The 16724-nt window shown below is 42.4% G+C and overlaps 1 long non-coding RNA gene and 1 pseudogene across 2 annotated transcripts; one reads left to right on the top strand and one right to left on the bottom strand.

Moving 5' to 3' along the window:
- Positions 1–399: 399 nt before the first annotated feature.
- LOC309625735 lies at positions 400–16632 on the bottom strand. The gene is made up of 3 exons (XR_014242718.1): positions 15415–16632; positions 8643–8701; positions 400–1813 (listed from the first exon to the last, which is right to left on the bottom strand). It is a non-coding gene; the product is annotated as an uncharacterized lncRNA (long non-coding RNA).
- On the top strand, positions 7137–7565 carry LOC309625691 (large ribosomal subunit protein eL30 pseudogene; annotated as a pseudogene). Its single transcript has one exon. The product of its transcript is annotated as a large ribosomal subunit protein eL30 pseudogene (transcript).
- Positions 16633–16724: the final 92 nt, after the last annotated feature.

Here is a 16724-nt window from a genome sequence, read left to right as displayed (position 1 = left end):
GCTCAGTGAATAAGCTAATGAGACCAGTGTGTCCAAGATCATGGGCTTGGCTTGTGATGCCTTCCCTCTGGCCACAGACTGTCCCTCTGACCCTCCCCCCACCACCCATATTGTGATTTGTAATAAGAAATATATATGTTGGTCTTCACCTCATTTCTGACATGGAGTTCCTAAAACCCTTGGAATTTCCTAAAGGATAGAGTGATAAAGATGTCTTTTGTTATTCATAATAAGCCCCTTTCCGACACACCTGAGTTTATGTTAATAAGTGACTTTTGGGGGACTTCCCTGGCAGTCCAGTGGTTATAACTCCCCGCTTCCACAGCAGGGGGCACTGGTTCCATCCCTGGTCGAGGAACTAATAAGATCCCCGCATGCCACACAGCATGAGCAAAAAAAAAAAAAAGATGATTTTTGGAAAGCCTTAAGGATGGGGGCTGGTTGCCAGGGGAACCAATCAGGATTAAATCAAATTAGTGGATTGGAACTTTCAATCCCACGCACCAACTTCCAGGGAGGGGAGAGGGGCTGGAGGTTAAATCAGTCACAAGTGACCAGCGTTAGAGTCCAGCATGGCTATGTAATGAAGCCTCCATAAATACCCAATAAGAAAGGTTTGGAGAGCTTCCAGGCTGGGAACACATAGAGGTACTGGGAAGCTGGTGCACCGGAGAAGGCGTCCTCGCTCTCTTCCTCAGACCTTGCCTTATGCATCTCTTCCATCTAGAATAAACCAGTAATCGAGTAAGTACACTGTATTCCTGAGTTCTGTGAGCCACTCTAGGAAATGAATTGATAGCTAATTTAATTAGCTGGTCAGTCAGAAGCACAAGTGACAACCTGGACTTTCAATTGGCCCCGGAAGGGGGAGGACAGGGGCATTCTTGCGGGACTGAGCCTTTAGCCTGTGGGATCTGATGCTGTCTCCAGGTAAATAGTGTCAGAATTGAGTTAACTTGTAGGACGCCCAGCTGGTGTTGCAGAATGGCTTGATGTGTAGAAAACCCACACATCTGGGGTCAGAAGTGAAGTCGTGTTGTAGTGGAGAACTGAGGATAGAGGAGACACACAGGAGTGGGTTTTTTCCTTTAGACTCCTTAACCCCCATCTTTAAATGCACCTGTGTAGTCATCCGGCTGAAGTGCTGGGTTAGCTGAGGGGATGAAGTGCAACTAACTGAATTCTCCAGTCCAAAGACTTGCCTTTCAAACAAAGGGCCATTAGCCTTTAATTTGCTGAGGATGGCAATCAGTAATGTTCTAAGGCTCAGTTTCTCTCCTTATAAAAAGATGATTAATATGAATAATTATGAAGACTATGCACCACCACATAAAAGCAAGACATGAAATTATTTGTGCCCTATGAGTACAACCATTTAAGAATGCCTGCAGTTTAAATAGCCCAAGAATGAAAGGGAAAACCAAAAAGAAAAAACAATTATTTTTTACGGAGGTAAAAATTTTACAAAATTTTATTTATAAATAAAACAATTATTTTATTTATGAACAAATGTTTATTTAAATGAACAGGTGTTCAAAACCCCTCTAGACTTCACTCCCACTTTCCCTTTATGTCCAAATAAAATGGCTTAATTATACACCCCCATATTTTCCTAGGATTTTTTTTTAAACCCCCAGCATAGGTGCAGGAGGAGGAGACCTCAGTCTCCTGTCCGTTTCCACTTGCCCACGTGCCGTGCCTGGGGCTGAAGTCCATTCTTAGCACAGCTCCCTAAGCAGAGACCAGCCTCTTCTCCTTCAAGGCAAAGTCACCATTAACTCAAGGCTATTCACTCATTCTTATCTTGCTGACTCTTTGAAGAAAAAGAGGGGGTGACAGAATAGCACAGAACACAAAACAACTTGAAACTGGATGTTATATCCATTTTCACCCCACCATACATAACTTGCCCAGAAATTTTTCTCTTCCGTCTCTGACCAGATCAAATGACCCTATAAATATACTCTCACCCAAGCTCTTCTTAACATTTAAGGCAGTTTTAATTCTGCATTCATGTGTGTGTTTACTTGGATTAATAACTGTCTCTCCCACTGTATTATAAGCTCTATAAGGGCGGGGTCCATTTTTGGTTTTGTTCACCATTGTATTCCCAGCACCTACTATAGCACCTGGCCTGTGGTAAACATTCAATAAATATTTGCTGGGACTTCCCTGGTGGCGCAGTGGTTAAGAATCCGCCTGCCAATGCAGGGAACAGGTGTTTGAGCTCTGGTCCGGGAAGATCCCACGTGCCGTGGAGCAACTAAGCCCATTAGCCACAACCACTGAGCCTGTGCTATAGAGCCCGTGAGCCACAACTACTGAGCCTGCGTGCCACAACTACCGAAGCCCACGTGCCTAGAGCCCACGATCGGCAACAAGAGAAGCCACCACAATGAGAAGCCCGCGTACCTCAACGAAGAGTAGCCCCTGCTCACCGCAACTAGAGAAAGCCCGCTCACGGCAACGGAGACCCAACGCAGCCATAAATAAATAAATAAATAAACAAACAAACAAACAAATTTTAAAAAATTTAAAAAATATATTTGCTGAGTAAATGATTGTTAACATTTATTGAGCACATGAGATTTTATAGGTATTGTGCTTATGTGGTATTTATGGGCCAGACATTGTTCTTAGTGCTTTCTGTCTAATGTCTCATTTAATACTCATAAAAACTTTGTGAGATATATATTGTTATTATTTCTGTTACACTAATGACCAAAAAAACTGAGGCACAGAGAGGTTATGTGATTGCCCGAAGGCCACACAGCTTCTAAGTGAAGCAATTGGGATTCAAGCAGTCTGCGTCCTGAGCCCATGATCCTAACCTGTATGCAAGCTACGTATTTAAATGGATGAATCAGTGAATAGAGAGGCAGATTCATTGAACTATTTATCCTGTAAAAAATTTATTGTCCATCTATTTTTCTAGGCATTTGGAATAAGGTACAGATGAAACAATTCACTTCTTTCATGTAGCTTAGTGTGTGTGTGCACATGTGTGTGCTTGCACATGAGATAAACAATCAACGAATGAATATATGCTATGTCAGGTGGTGATAAGTGCTATGACAAAAAATAAAGCAAAAGAGGGAAATGGAGAATAAAGACAAGTTTCTGCCAGCGTGGTCAGGGAAGGCTTTTTTAGAAGTGCTATTTCCAACAGCTGAGGATTGAAGTCAAAGAGAAGCTATAGAGATGATTGAGAAATAAATGATTCCATTAAAAGGATCTGAGCAGATAAAATTCAAAGCAAGTATTTATTAAAGCTTCGTACAAGCCCAGGGCTGGAGAAAGCAGCAAAATATCCTGGGAGGTCATTTTACACAGCATAGTGGTGGTGGTTTTAAATTCCAGGGTAATGGAGATAAGTCAGCCCAGAAGTATCCCTGCTCTGTCTTTGGCTGGTTTGCTGGGGTGCCGCCTGCTGCATGGTCCTGGCAGGCTCCAGGGGAGAGGCAGCACCAACCAAAATATACAACATCACCGTCTAAATGCACCTCTGATTCATTGAACCAAATAAAAATCGAATATAATCTTCTATGCATCCACAGATCAGCCCACGTACTTGCTTTCCTGGGACTTTGCAAGTGAAATGTGCTTTTTTAAATGTCTGGGGCTGAGGTCCACTGAAGGATCTATGCATGTCCCTCAGATGTTTTGTTGATGCCCAGGTGGTAGGTTGAGCCCTTAGACCACGTGACTCAATGTTGTCTAAGAGGAAAGTCTTGAGAACATGACACCTAATCGGAACTTTTGTTACTAAATCTTTGTGAGAAAATGCATTGAGAGACATCCACAGAACACAGTGTTGGTGAAAACGATTAGATGTTTTGATTCCTAAAGCAAAGGAGTTCTTTTTTTTTTTTTAAAGAAATTCACGTTCTTTTATTTATTTATTTATTTATTTATTTATTTATGACTGTGTTGGGTCTTCGTTTCTGTGCGAGGGCTTTCTCTAGTTGCGGCAAGTGGGGACCACTCTTCATCGCGGTGCACGGGCCTCTCACCATCGCGGCCTCTCTTGTTGCGGAGCACAGGCTCCAGACGCGCCGGCTCAGTAATTGTGGCTCACGGGCCCAGTTGCTCCGTGGCATGTGGAATCTTCCCAGACCAGGGCTCGAACCTGTGTCCCCTGCATTGGCAGGCAGATTCTCAACCACTGCGCCACCAGGGAAGCCCAGGAGTTCTTTTTTAACAAAAAAAAAATCAAGTAGGTGTTGAGTGGCCTCTACTATCACTAGAGTTTCTAAACAAGGCTGAAATTCACCCACTGGTGCTTTGGATCTTTTTACTATAATCACTTCTCTCCCGCCTGGCCTTTCTTTGCTTTCCCTTCCTCCCTTCCTTCCTTCTTCCCTCCCTCCCTCCCTCTCTCTTTCTTTCCTTTTCTTTCTTTCTTTCCTTCCTTCCTTCCTTCTTTCTTTTCCTTCCTTCCTTCCTCTTTTTCTTTCTTTCTTTCTTTCTTCCTTCCTTCCTTCCTTCCTTCCTTCCTTCCTTTCTCTTTCTCTCTTTCTTTCTTTCTTTTCTTTTGTTTTCTTTTATAATTCATTCAGTAGCAGTACACAAACCAGCAAAGCCACATCCAGGACAGCTGGTTAACTGATACACCTTGAGGTTTTTGAAAACAAAAGAGCTGAACATTTCCTTTGTGCCAAAGGAGAGGAAGTCGAGATTGGCTAAGATGCTGCACTTTATTAAGAAACCCATTTAGTCAGAATGATTTCCTGACTGAGGAGGTAAATTACCCGTTCAGTCCTTCCTCTAATGATCTGCCCGAAGGCCAATAAAATATAGATTCTGTCTCAGAAAACTGAGACATAAATAAAAGTTTCTGAAGCTAACATTTCATTAGCAATGCAGGAGAAATGTCCGTAACCACTACGTCTGAGAAGGCATCATCATCTGTTTCCCTGTCTTTGAGGTGATACTACTCGCAACTCTTGTAAAGTTTAGATAAACCCCCAGATGTTGCTGTTGGTATTATTGAAGGTTAGTTCTTCTTCTTTTTTTTTTAAAATCCTACCCATTCTTCCAGGTTCTTTTTATTTATTTTATTTTATTTTTTTGGCCCTGCAGTTTGTGGGATCTTAGTTTCCTGACCAGGGATAGAACCTGGGGCCCCGGTAGTGAAAGCCTGGAATCCTAACCACTAGGCCACAAGGGAATTCCCAATGAAAGAGATTTTTGTTTATGTTTTTATTTTTAAATTTAGTTTCCATACATTACCATACGGTTTCTTTTTTTTTTTAATAAATTTTTATTTATTTTGTTTATTTATTTTTGGTTGTGTTGGGTCTTCATTGCTGCGTGTGGGCCTCTCACCTCGGTGGTCTCTCTTGTTGCGGAGCACAGGTCCAGGCACGTGGGCTTCAGTAATTGTGGCATGAGGGCTCAGCAGTTGTAGTGCACAGGCTCCAGAGTACAGGCTCAGCAGTTGTGGCGCACGGGCCCAGTTGCTCTGCAGCATGTGGGATCCTCCCGGACCAGGGCTCGAACCCGCGTCCCCTTCCCTGGCAGGTGGACTCCCAGCCACTGTGCCACCAGGGAAGCCCCCCAGTGAAAGAGTTTTGAGCACCTTCTATGTGCCACATGCAACGCCTGTGCCACTTACACAAAGATAAATAAGGCCCTTTCCTGGAGATGATCATAATCTATGGGACAGAGATACACATACACAACTAAGAACAACACAAGTTGGTGTGCCACAGCCAGGGCCAGGCACTTTCTCAGGAACACAGTGTATCTGGAGCCTTTGTTCATGCTGTTTCCAGAACTGATTCTCTATTCCTCTCCACCTATCCAGACTGTATTCAGCTTCCATTCCTGGGTCCACATCAAGCTTTTCTATGAAAAGTTCACTGAGTCTTCCTCCTTCAGTTTTTTCCCTCTTTCTTTCTTAGCATTTCGTTTTCTTCACATTTCCTACATCATTTGGAGTTTTCACTGTACAAAACAGCAGTTTATTGTAGACTTTACAATACTGCTATTGTAGCAGTTTATTGTTTTACAGGAATGTGTATCATTTTACATGTATTAGTTTTGTCTTCTTCATCAATGTGTAAGTTTCCAGAAGACCAGACGTCTCCTCTGTATTCTGTGCCAAACTTAATGCTAAACGTACAGCTAAATATTTATTGTGGGGTTGGGTCTGCCGTTCTCATTTGGCTACCTCAGCTTCTAAAAGCCTGATTGTTAAGTTCTCCCACAGTTCAAGCGGGATCAATTTATTTCACAACTGTAATTTGTTTTGTCACGTCTAGATTCGATGAGTTGAAAGCAATGAGTTGCCTTAAATTTCTAGGCCAGATGTGATATTTCAAATCTAATAGTGTTCTTACGTAACACCTAATACATGCTATTCGGGATATGTGGTTTTTTTACTTTCTTTTTTATTAGTGTAATAAATATTAAGTGTCTCTGCTTATAGGCCAGGCATGTTTTGTTGTGAAAGAAAGGGTGTATGTGGTCAGAAGTAAAGGAGTCACAACTAGAAATGAGCTCCACCATTGTCTTTCCTTCTTTCATCCCTTATGCTTCAAAGCTCCTTTGCAGTGAATTCTGGGACTGGGTTTTTCATAACGGCTGTTTCCTGGGTTAAACTCCTATCCTACTTTCCCCTCAGGGCCTCCTCTTCAGCTGTGACTAAACGTTCAGCATTTCATCTCCTAGATACTCATTGATGTGATCCTAAGCCAATCACTCCATTCAGTTGAACATTCTCTGAGCTCAATTCTCTCATGTGAAAGAGGAATGTTATTGCACATGGTTGAATTAATAATGTAAACGAGGGACTTCCCTGGTGGTCCAGTGGTAAAGAATCCGCCTTCCAAGGCAGGAGACGCAGGTTCGATCCCTGGTCGGGGAACTAAGGTCCCAGAGGCTGCAGGGCAACTAAGCCCGGGTGACACAACCACTGAGCTCGGGCACCTCAACTTAGAGAGCCCACAGTGCCACAAACTACAAAACCCACGCACTCTGGAACACACGCGCCACAACTAGAGAGAAGCCGGTGCGCTGCGGCGAAAAGATTCTGCGTGCCTCAACAAAGATCCGGCAAGCCACAGCTAAGAACTAACGCAGCCAAAAATAAATTAAATAAATAAATAAGTAAATAATAAATCTTCAAAAAAAAAAAAGTAATGTAAATGAGAGCTTTCTTGCTCCCCAGCCATCTTGGCAGCTGCTCGAAAAAGTCACTGGAGTTGATCAACTCTAGGCTCCAACTCGTTATGAAAAGTGGAAAGTACACGCTGGGGTACAAGCAGACTCTGAAAATGATCAGACAAGGCAAAGCGAAACTGGTCAGCCTCGCCAACGACTGCCCAGCCTTGAGGAAATCTGAAATAGAGTATTATGCCATGTTGGCCAAAACTGGTGTCCATCACCACACCGGCAATAATATTGAATTGGGCACAGCGTGTGGAAAATACTACAGAGTATGCACACTGGCTATCATTGATCCAGGTGATTCTGTTATCATTAGAAGCATGCCAGAACAGACTGGTGAAAAGTAAATCATGCACAATCTTTCTTTAATAAAACTTGCCAAAGCTTGTTTTTTTAAAAAAAAGAATAATAATAATAACGCAAATGAGAGAAGCATTTTCTGGACCTTAAGGACCTGTGCAAACATCAGATGTTACCATCATCATCATCAACATCATCACCATCATCATCTTCATCATTGCTATTATCTCCATCACTACCTTGTTCGCAAAGTTACTTAAGAAGGGTGATGTGATGGAAGGAATCCTGGTAGATATTACTAGTGCTCCCCAACATCAGTTCCCCTCTACCTCCTGAGCACTTGGAAGAATAGACTTTTCAGTTGCCTTTGCAATTGATGGAGCCCCGTGACTCTCTCTGATCAATGGAGTGGGTGGAAGGGGCCAATGTATTTAATAACTGGTGCCTGACACTTTCTCCTTCTTTTTCTTGGTAAAGTGACTCAAGAGGCCTTGTGTTCCAGATAGACAAAGCTTCTATCAGCTGGATCCCTAAGTTGTTGTGTGGAGCAGAACTTCCTGCCAACTCTGTGGGACTTGTAGTGTGAATAAGGAATTAATTTTTGTTGTATTGAGTCACTGAGATTTAGGATTGGTTGTTGCTGTAGCATAACAGCCTAATACACTGATACACTGTGACAGACCAACGGATAAAGAAATCCTGGATGTAGCTGTGGCCTAACTACCTGTAAGTCCTTGAGTGAGTGGACTAAAGTATACCAGCTCTAAGGTCCCTTCAGCTCTGAAAACTCTGACATTTCAACACCGCAAAGCAATCCCATGCCAATGGCAGAGAAATGTTACCTATCATTTAAGGAATAAAATGAAATTTCAGCTTACAGAAAATCATCTCAGAGAATGAATCAAGCTAGAACAACTTGTAGAATTGAGACAATATTTTTTAAACTGTTTTATACACACACCGGCCTTTTAAAGAGTGTGTTAAAATAGTTGCATTAAGGAGAATAAGTGACTCGTGGTCATTATTATGAACCTTAGTTATTTTACAGTGATGGCCTCAGGGCCAGTGATGAGTATAAGTCTCTTTGTTACTCACAGTGGCCTAAGCCTCCCATGTGATCTGAATTTTTGTTATGAATTTTTTACAGTCTTTTTTGTGCCAGCCGTTACCTTTCATTGCTGTCAATGTCCTGATCATTTTCAGCAGCTCGTCCCCCAGCTTTTATTGGCTGTAGAGGTAGAAAGCAGATATCAGACTGTTAGAATTGTACATGATGGTTAGGATATATAGGGTCTGAGTAAGAGGTTAAGAAGCTTTCCTAGGAGTAAAGCAAATAGGTCCTCAGCACGAACTTTGTAGCTTCTAAGGATACACATCTTTTTGCTTCATTTCTTATTCTCACTAATATTGCACAAAGGTGAATTTTCCCAGTAAGTGGGGTCTGGTAGAGAGTGTGCTAATGTATTTGATTCTCTAAAGCAGCCCTAGCAACATAGATTCATAATTAAGTTGCCGATATGGGCCTGACAGCTTTAGAGAGAATTCTCAGGCCATTTGCCAAAACTAACATCATGGGAAGAACTAAATAATTTGTTCCTCATGACAATTTGGTGAAGCAATATAGCATAACAATTAAGTGTGTAGGCTCTGGAGTGTGACCGTCAGTGTTCAGAGCCCAAGTGCACAGAGCTTACCCTTGCAAGCTCTGTGAACTTGGGCAAGTAAATCCACCTCTTGGTGTCTCCATTTCTCCTTTTTAAATTGCGAGTAATCAACTAAATTAGTGTGTTGAGTGCTTAGAAAAGTTCCTGGCATTGTCAGCACTCAGTAAATGTTAGACTTGTAATAATTATTTTTCTCAGTCCTTTTAGTATACTTACTGTATTGGTCAGGGTTCTCCAGAGAAACAGAAACAATGGGATATAAGTGATATAGAGAAAGATTTATTATGAAGGATTGGCTCATGTGACTATGGAAGCTGAGAAGTCCCACCATCTACTGTAGATTGAGGAGGACCAAACTGGAGGACCAAGAAGGCTGGTGATATAGTTCTGTACCAAACCTGGAGGCCCGAGAACTGGGAGCCGATGGAGTTAAGTGCCAGTCTAAGTCTGGGGGCCTGAGAGCCAAGAGCATCCATGTCTGAGGACGAGAGAAGATAGATGTCCAAGCCCAAGCAGAGAGCAAATTCACCCTTCCTCCACCTTTTTGTTCTATACAGTTCCTCAACAGATTGGATAATGCCTGCCCACCTTGGTGAGGGGGGATCTTTACTCAGTCTACCCATTCAAATGCTAATCTCTTCTGGAGGCACCCTCACGGACACACCCAGAAATAATGTTTTACCAGCTCTCTGGGCATCCCTTAGCCCAGTCAAGTTGATATAAAATTAACCATCACATTTACAATTATCAGCATTAAGTGCTACAAAGAATATAATGGTATCCTCTGATTAATTTGTTAATTTTTCATTGGTCACTCTGTTAGGGTTCTCCAGAGAAATAGAACCAATAGGATGATTGTATATAATATAGTATATAGATAGATTTATTTTAGGAAATTGACTCACATGATTATGGAGACTGGCAAATCCAAAATCTGCAGGGTGGACCAACAGGCTATAGACCCAGAGGAGAGCTGATGCTACTGTTCTAATTTGAAGATCATCAGGCTGAAGACTCAAGAAAGAGCCAATGTCCAAGTTCAAGCCCGAAGATCATCTGCTGCAGAATTCCCTCTTGTTCAGGTAGAGGACAGTCTTTTGTTCTAGCTGGGCCTTCAACTGATTGGGTGAGGCCCACCCACATTTCAGAGGATAATAGGCTTTATTCAGAATCCACCGATTTAAATGTTAATCTCATCCAAAACCACCCCCCCACAGAAATATCTGGAATAATCTCTGACCACGGATCTGGGTACCATGGCCCAGCCAAATTGACACATAAAACTAACAGTCACAGACACATATCATGTCTCCTTACTGGGCCAGTCTCTTCAATTGGTGGCTTGAACCTAGCCCTAGAATTTCCTGATGGGAAGTTCTCATTTGCAATCCTCTCCCTCTCCTCACTTATACATTGAAGAAAGAAGGGGTTTCCTTTTTCGTGAAGGAGGCAGCAAAACATGAAGATCTCTCTGGCCTGAAATATCTTGTTTCTCCCTTGGTTGCACATGAATTCCTGCAACCATCAGGCACTGGCATCTTGGATTAATCTCTCAGCCTACCCTTTAGAAAGCAGCCAACAGGATTTGCCTGCCTAGTTCTCTTGGTGTCAACTACTAGGTACACAACTCTTTAGGAATGGCCTTTTTAAAGAACTTATTTCAGAGTTAGTCATTGATTCACTTGATAAATACTTAATGAACACCTACTATGTGGATGGCATGGGTTGTCCTGGGGATACAAGGATGAATAAGAAACAGATTTTATACATCAAAATCAGTCATATTAAGGAAGTTTTTATGATTTCTCTGGCTTCCCAAAAAACTGACCTAATTTGGTCACATGCAATTCTTAGGTTTCTTTAGATAAATGCTGTATCCTTTAAAGGAGTTTGATGAAGGTCAAGGTTAGCTATTTCCCCACAACCTTGCTCTCAGCTTATAATGAAAGCAAGTCTCAGACATTTATTTAAAAAACATTCAAAAACAAAAGCAAAAACAAACAAACAAACAAAAGAGAAATTAAAAAACACTCATTAGCAAGCAGGGCCCAAACAGTTTATGCAGCCTGTTCAGAGATCTCCACAAAGTCCCACCTTTCTGTTCTTTCAGGTGTTCTGACTACTGCCAGGTGTGGATGGTTCCCTTGAAGCAGATGTGATAACTTTCCAGAAGCAAACTCCTAGGCCCTTTCAGTGGGCATCGGGCAACTCTACAGCAAAGGCTGGACAGAAGGCAAGGGGTCAAGCCCCATCCCTCAGGGTTTAAGTTACAGCCTTCCTGAGGTCCTTGCATACTGTTCCTGCAAGGGTGGGAGGATTTATGAACTATGTTAGCTGACTTACATAGCTTGAAGATCTTTAAATTCACCAGTTCACGCCTGCTTCTAACATCTACCGTGATAGTCAATAGACCACTACATTCAATAAAAACCCACTGCTGACATGCCATATATTAACTGGCACAGTGTGGCTTGTTGGTTTAGAACAGTTAACAGCAGAGCTTGAAGTAGTCCCTTCTGTCGTGTGGGCGTCCTGATAAGCCACGGTGGGTGGACCATCCCTGGATTGTGTGCCCCTGATCAGCACCTTGGTTACATACTTGGTTATAGCATAACCCATGTCACATGTACATAATACCTCTCAGTGTACACTAAAGTATTTCCAGGTAAATAAACATATATTGTAACAATAACAACCTGCGTTTCATGTTACTGTATTCTCCTATGCCCCTGTTCTCTGCTAGTTCTCAAAATTGCTAAATTTGTATTTTTTTTCTACCACTTTTCCAAGATAGGGTTTGAAGCTGAAGGACAATGACGGATGCCTAAAACTGCAGTTACAGGATGTTAATGAGCTGGGCTGACTGCCCAGGCAAAGGCTGACTTGCAGGTTTGTTGTGGGGAAAGCCTTGCCTCTGAATCTAGCCCTCGTGAAGGCGGGTCTAAATCCTGTATTTTATCAGTTCGTTAGGTCAGGCTATAGATGAATACTCACACTAACCAATGTCACATTTTTGCTGTTTACACCAATTCTTTCTTGGAAATCTATGTACCTGTGAGTCTGGATTAGTTATTGGCAAGCTGCCTTGTGACACTGGAGAAAGAACAGAGAACTAGATGGTACTATACAGGTACTTTATCCAAGTTATGGAAAAGCCTGATGAGTGTTCCACATCTCATGAGACTAGATCCCTCTATGATGTGATGAAATGGAGCGCCCTGAACAGATTTCTGTTTGATAAACTCTTACTATACCTTCTTTCACTGATTCTAAGATTCACATTTTTAACACCTTTGGATAGATTACATGAAATACGGTAACTGCCTTTTTATTACTCTCCATTCAGACTTCTACCTTTCCTGAACCACCTCACTATATATTACAGTGGACATGTTACAGATGTCCTATCTCCCAGGCATGAAGATCCACTGTGGTCACATGACCAGACTTGGAGATTTCCCAAATTCCCTTCAGCCCCAGGTTCATAAATCTTCTCTCAAATGGACTCACTTCTTTTTTTTTTTTTTTTTAAATTTATTTAATTAATTTATTTTTGACTGCATTGGGTCTTCGTTGCAATGCGTGGGCTTCTCATTGCGGTGGCTTCTCTTGTTGCGGAGAACGGGCTCTAGGCGCCCGGGCTTCAGTAGTTGTGGCACATGGGCTCAGTAGTTGTGGTGCAAGGGCTTAGTTGCTCCCTGGCATGTGGGATCTTCCCAGACCAGGGCTTGAACCCGTGTCCCCTGCATTGGCAGGCGGATTCTTAACCACTGAGCCACCAGGGAAGCCCCTGGACTCACTTTTTTTTTTTTTTTTTTTTTTGCCCGCGCCATCTGGCTTGGGGGAATCTTAGTTCCCCGACCAGGGATGGAACCCGTGCCCCCTGCAGTGGAAGCGGGGAGTCCTAACCACTGGACCGCCAGGGAATCCCCATCTCAGATAGACTCACTTCTGCAGATGGCTAAATTCTACCATTGTTTTTACATTTTTACTGATTTCCCTTCTAAACTTAGCTTTAAATAGAGGATACCCTTTACTACAGCAATCAAGGGCATTTGGCAGTTAAGATCTAAGTTCCATATCAAAGTTACTCCTGTCCAAACTCCCTATCATGCTTCTCATTTGGTTTTCAGCTTTAGCCAGACAACAAACACTTACTGATGGATTTTTATAAGAGTGGACATGTTATCTCATGGCAGCAAAATTTAAGACATTAAAATGATCTAGTCTCAGGAGTTTTTCCATGAAGGATTTAGTAGCATAATATTGTCCTGGCTAAGGGCCTTGCTATTTCCTGTTACAACTCTTTATTTAAGAACTTTGGTTCTGGATGAAGCACGACATAAAACAAGTTTACATAACAGAGCCTGTACCACATAATCTTAGATTACAGCTGATGATAAAAGAAAAATAAGCACTTTACGCAGGATGACGCTCTAGAAAGAATTTAAATTACAAACCTTCACTGAAACCCTCTTGGCTTTTACTTTTACTAGACTCTAGAACTGATAATATCCAATTGCAATATATAAATTACTATGTTTAGAGCCAGCACTTGACTCAATCAAATCCTCATGCTATTTCATCTGAGATGTTTACATTTTTAATAATTGGTAGGTGATATTTTCATATAAGGACACATTAAATTTATACATGTTTCAGAGAAGCACTTGAAAATTTAAAATTGGGGCCTTAGTCCTATTAATTTAGCAAGTAAAAATTATTTTCGCTTATGAAATATTCAACTTTTTTAAAATGGAAAACTTTAAATACTACATTCCTCGGCTGTGGTTTAGAAGGAAGGAACACACTCTTTGAAGGCCTGGTTAGCATTCGACTTGCAGTGTGTTTTATGTGCTGCCTGCTTTTCTTGCTTTATGGATTATTTCCAACCACCCAGAGACAGGTTGATTATCTAGTTTATACTGGTGAGAAAAGAGAGGCTCGGAGATGTTAAAACAAAAGCAAAAACAAAAACCTTTCCCAATATACTAAAACAAGTTTCAGAGCTACCATTTTTTTTTAATGTTTAATCCAGAGCTCACAAGCTTTCCATTAACAACCATCAATGAACTTAACATGTGATACAAAAGGCCTGCATTTAGTATAATAAATTCTCTGACAGTGACAGTATTGGAGGCGGGAATATGATCTGAAATGAACAATTTTATAAGGCAGAACACCTGAGAGATAAATGTAGGTAACTGATAAGAAGCGTTATGTAGTTCATAGTTTCAAAAAACAATCATCATCATAACTTGGTCTCCTAGACACTGAAATCTGAAGCTCCTTGATATGCTATATAGCATGGGCAAACAAAGAGGTTTTGTTCAGTACATGTTTTTGTGGGATGGTGTAACTATGCAATCCCTATAGGTCAACAAACACTGCACAGAGCTGACCAATGACTCATGAAATCTACTGCGAGATCTCCCTCCTCAGTTTCAAAATATTCATTTAGCATTGCATTAAGTGAAACAGCCAACAGCTTGTCAGTCTTTTCACTATCTTGGCCTGGTTAAAAATGGATCAGGCTTTTTAACTTGGAATTTTACTCATTTAAAAAATTTCATATGCATTGTGGTAAAATAAAAATTCACTTAAGACAATTTAATTTATACATATATTACACTTACATATGCATATATTTTTAAAATACTCTTTTCATTATATAGTAAAATTTTCCTACGTAGACTTAGAAGTTAGATTTTGAAAATAAAAACCACCATAGAGTAAAAGTAGCTCTTTTTCTCCTTTCTTCAACTTCCCGAAGGAAAAATGAATCTTCACGGAAGACTGTGTTGACACTGGTTATGAATTTTGTTTGGCATTTGGGACTTTTCATCTTTGTCTTTAAATATAGAGTAGTGATAATGCTACAGTGATTTATTCTTTGTATTTTGAGCATCCAATACCAAACTAACTTCTTTTTACATAATTATTATGAGAGAGAAGAAAATATTTTGTTTTCCTGTAGACAACAGATTGAAATGCTTAGTTCTAAACTGAAATTACTTAGTTCTAAAACCAGGCAATGACATATTGATGATATCAGAATAGATGTTTGCTATCATTGTCAATGAGTGGTACATAATTTAAAATAAAGGATTAGCAACAGTTTCACTATAAGGAACTTACTATTGTAGAAGCAGTAAAAATGAATTCCACACAACACGATATAGCTTAAAACGATGCGTTAGTTCTGACCTTTCATATTAAATAGGAATGTAAACCTGATTAATCTCTGCAAAAAAATTTTTTGTCCACGAACACTTACGTTTGTGGCCAACTAGCAGGTATAGGCAATTCATCAGGCTGCCTGCTTCCCTCTTATTATGGGATTGCTCTGAGAGCCCAAGGCTCATTATGCAAAGGGCATCGTTATTAGATGGGTGCACTATTTTTCATCCTCCCGGAAGCTGACCTTTAGCACAGGGAGGAAGGTCGGGAAAGCGAGGGCCGTCGAGCTTCCGTCTAACGTCGCGAGGCGAGGGGTGTTGACGTAGGAGAACAGCTCAGGCATCCACGCCCCCTAGTGCGCGGGCCTCGCAGGAGGCTGAGCTCAGAGCTTTAGCACAGGAGAAGGCGCGGAGAGTTCGGGGCGTAGTGGGCTGCCGCAGGGTTTTCTACAGGAGTCCGGCTCTCCTGGGGACATGTCAGCGGCGGCCTGGCCCGTGCGAACCGAGAGCAGGAAGCCGTGAGCCAGGCGGGCCGTGGAAGCGGCAGCGCGTCGACTCCCGGGCAGTCTCCAGGCCGCCCGCGGCGCCCGCGCCCTCAGGATTCCGGCGCTCTGCCGGTTCCCCGGGAGTCGCCATGGCAACGAACGCCGGGTCCTGGACTCGGCGGGAGGCGCCCGGCCCAGCTGCCACCTCCGCGGCTCCGATGGAGAGCTGTGCCGACGCACCCGAGACCGAGGAGTGCTGGAAGATCATCGAGAACCTCGAGTCCACTATTGAGCAATTCCAGTTCAGCCCCAGGTGACCGGCGCGAGCTGCGGCGCCCCGACCCGCGCTGCCTGCCCCTCCCGCAGGTCAACTCGGCGCGCCGCGCCCCTTCCCGCGCTCCACCGCTCCGCGGGCTCCTGGCTCCAGGCCTCAGGGCTGCTGTTTTGATTTCTAAAATGTACTACTGTACACTAAGCACGGACTCTGGAGCCAGACTGCCTGGGTTCGAATCCTAATGACACGCTACAGGGCCCAAGAGTTGGGCGAGTTAGCTGACTTCTGTGTGCCTCGTTATCTCATCGGGGAAGCAGCCGCGATGGTGATGGTGACGCATAGTGCCTCCTTAATAGTTCATAGCGAACATCCAGTGAGTTAATCTGAGTAAGGTGTTTGTAAGAATGCCATACATATAGCGTACATAGTACCACAGAAGTGTTTGCCAATGTAACTATCTGTTATTGACCCTTCTCTATAGTTTTTCCATCTCATAATCCTTCTTTGCCCCCCTCTGCTCCAGTTTTATTTGGATAATGTAGAGCTGATATTTCTCGGGGGGGAAAAAAAAAAAAAGGTACTTTTCTTTCTAAAAACCTTTTGAAATCCGTAAGTGGCCTGCACTAGGTTAGCTGCTGTGGAGGCGCTA

The sequence above is a fragment of the Balaenoptera borealis genome (genome assembly GCF_965194805.1).
Source record: "Balaenoptera borealis genome assembly, chromosome: 3".
Classification (NCBI taxonomy): domain Eukaryota; kingdom Metazoa; phylum Chordata; class Mammalia; order Artiodactyla; family Balaenopteridae; genus Balaenoptera; species Balaenoptera borealis.
Note: the sequence above shows the minus strand (reverse complement) of the source record. Positions and strands in the feature narration are given on the sequence as shown.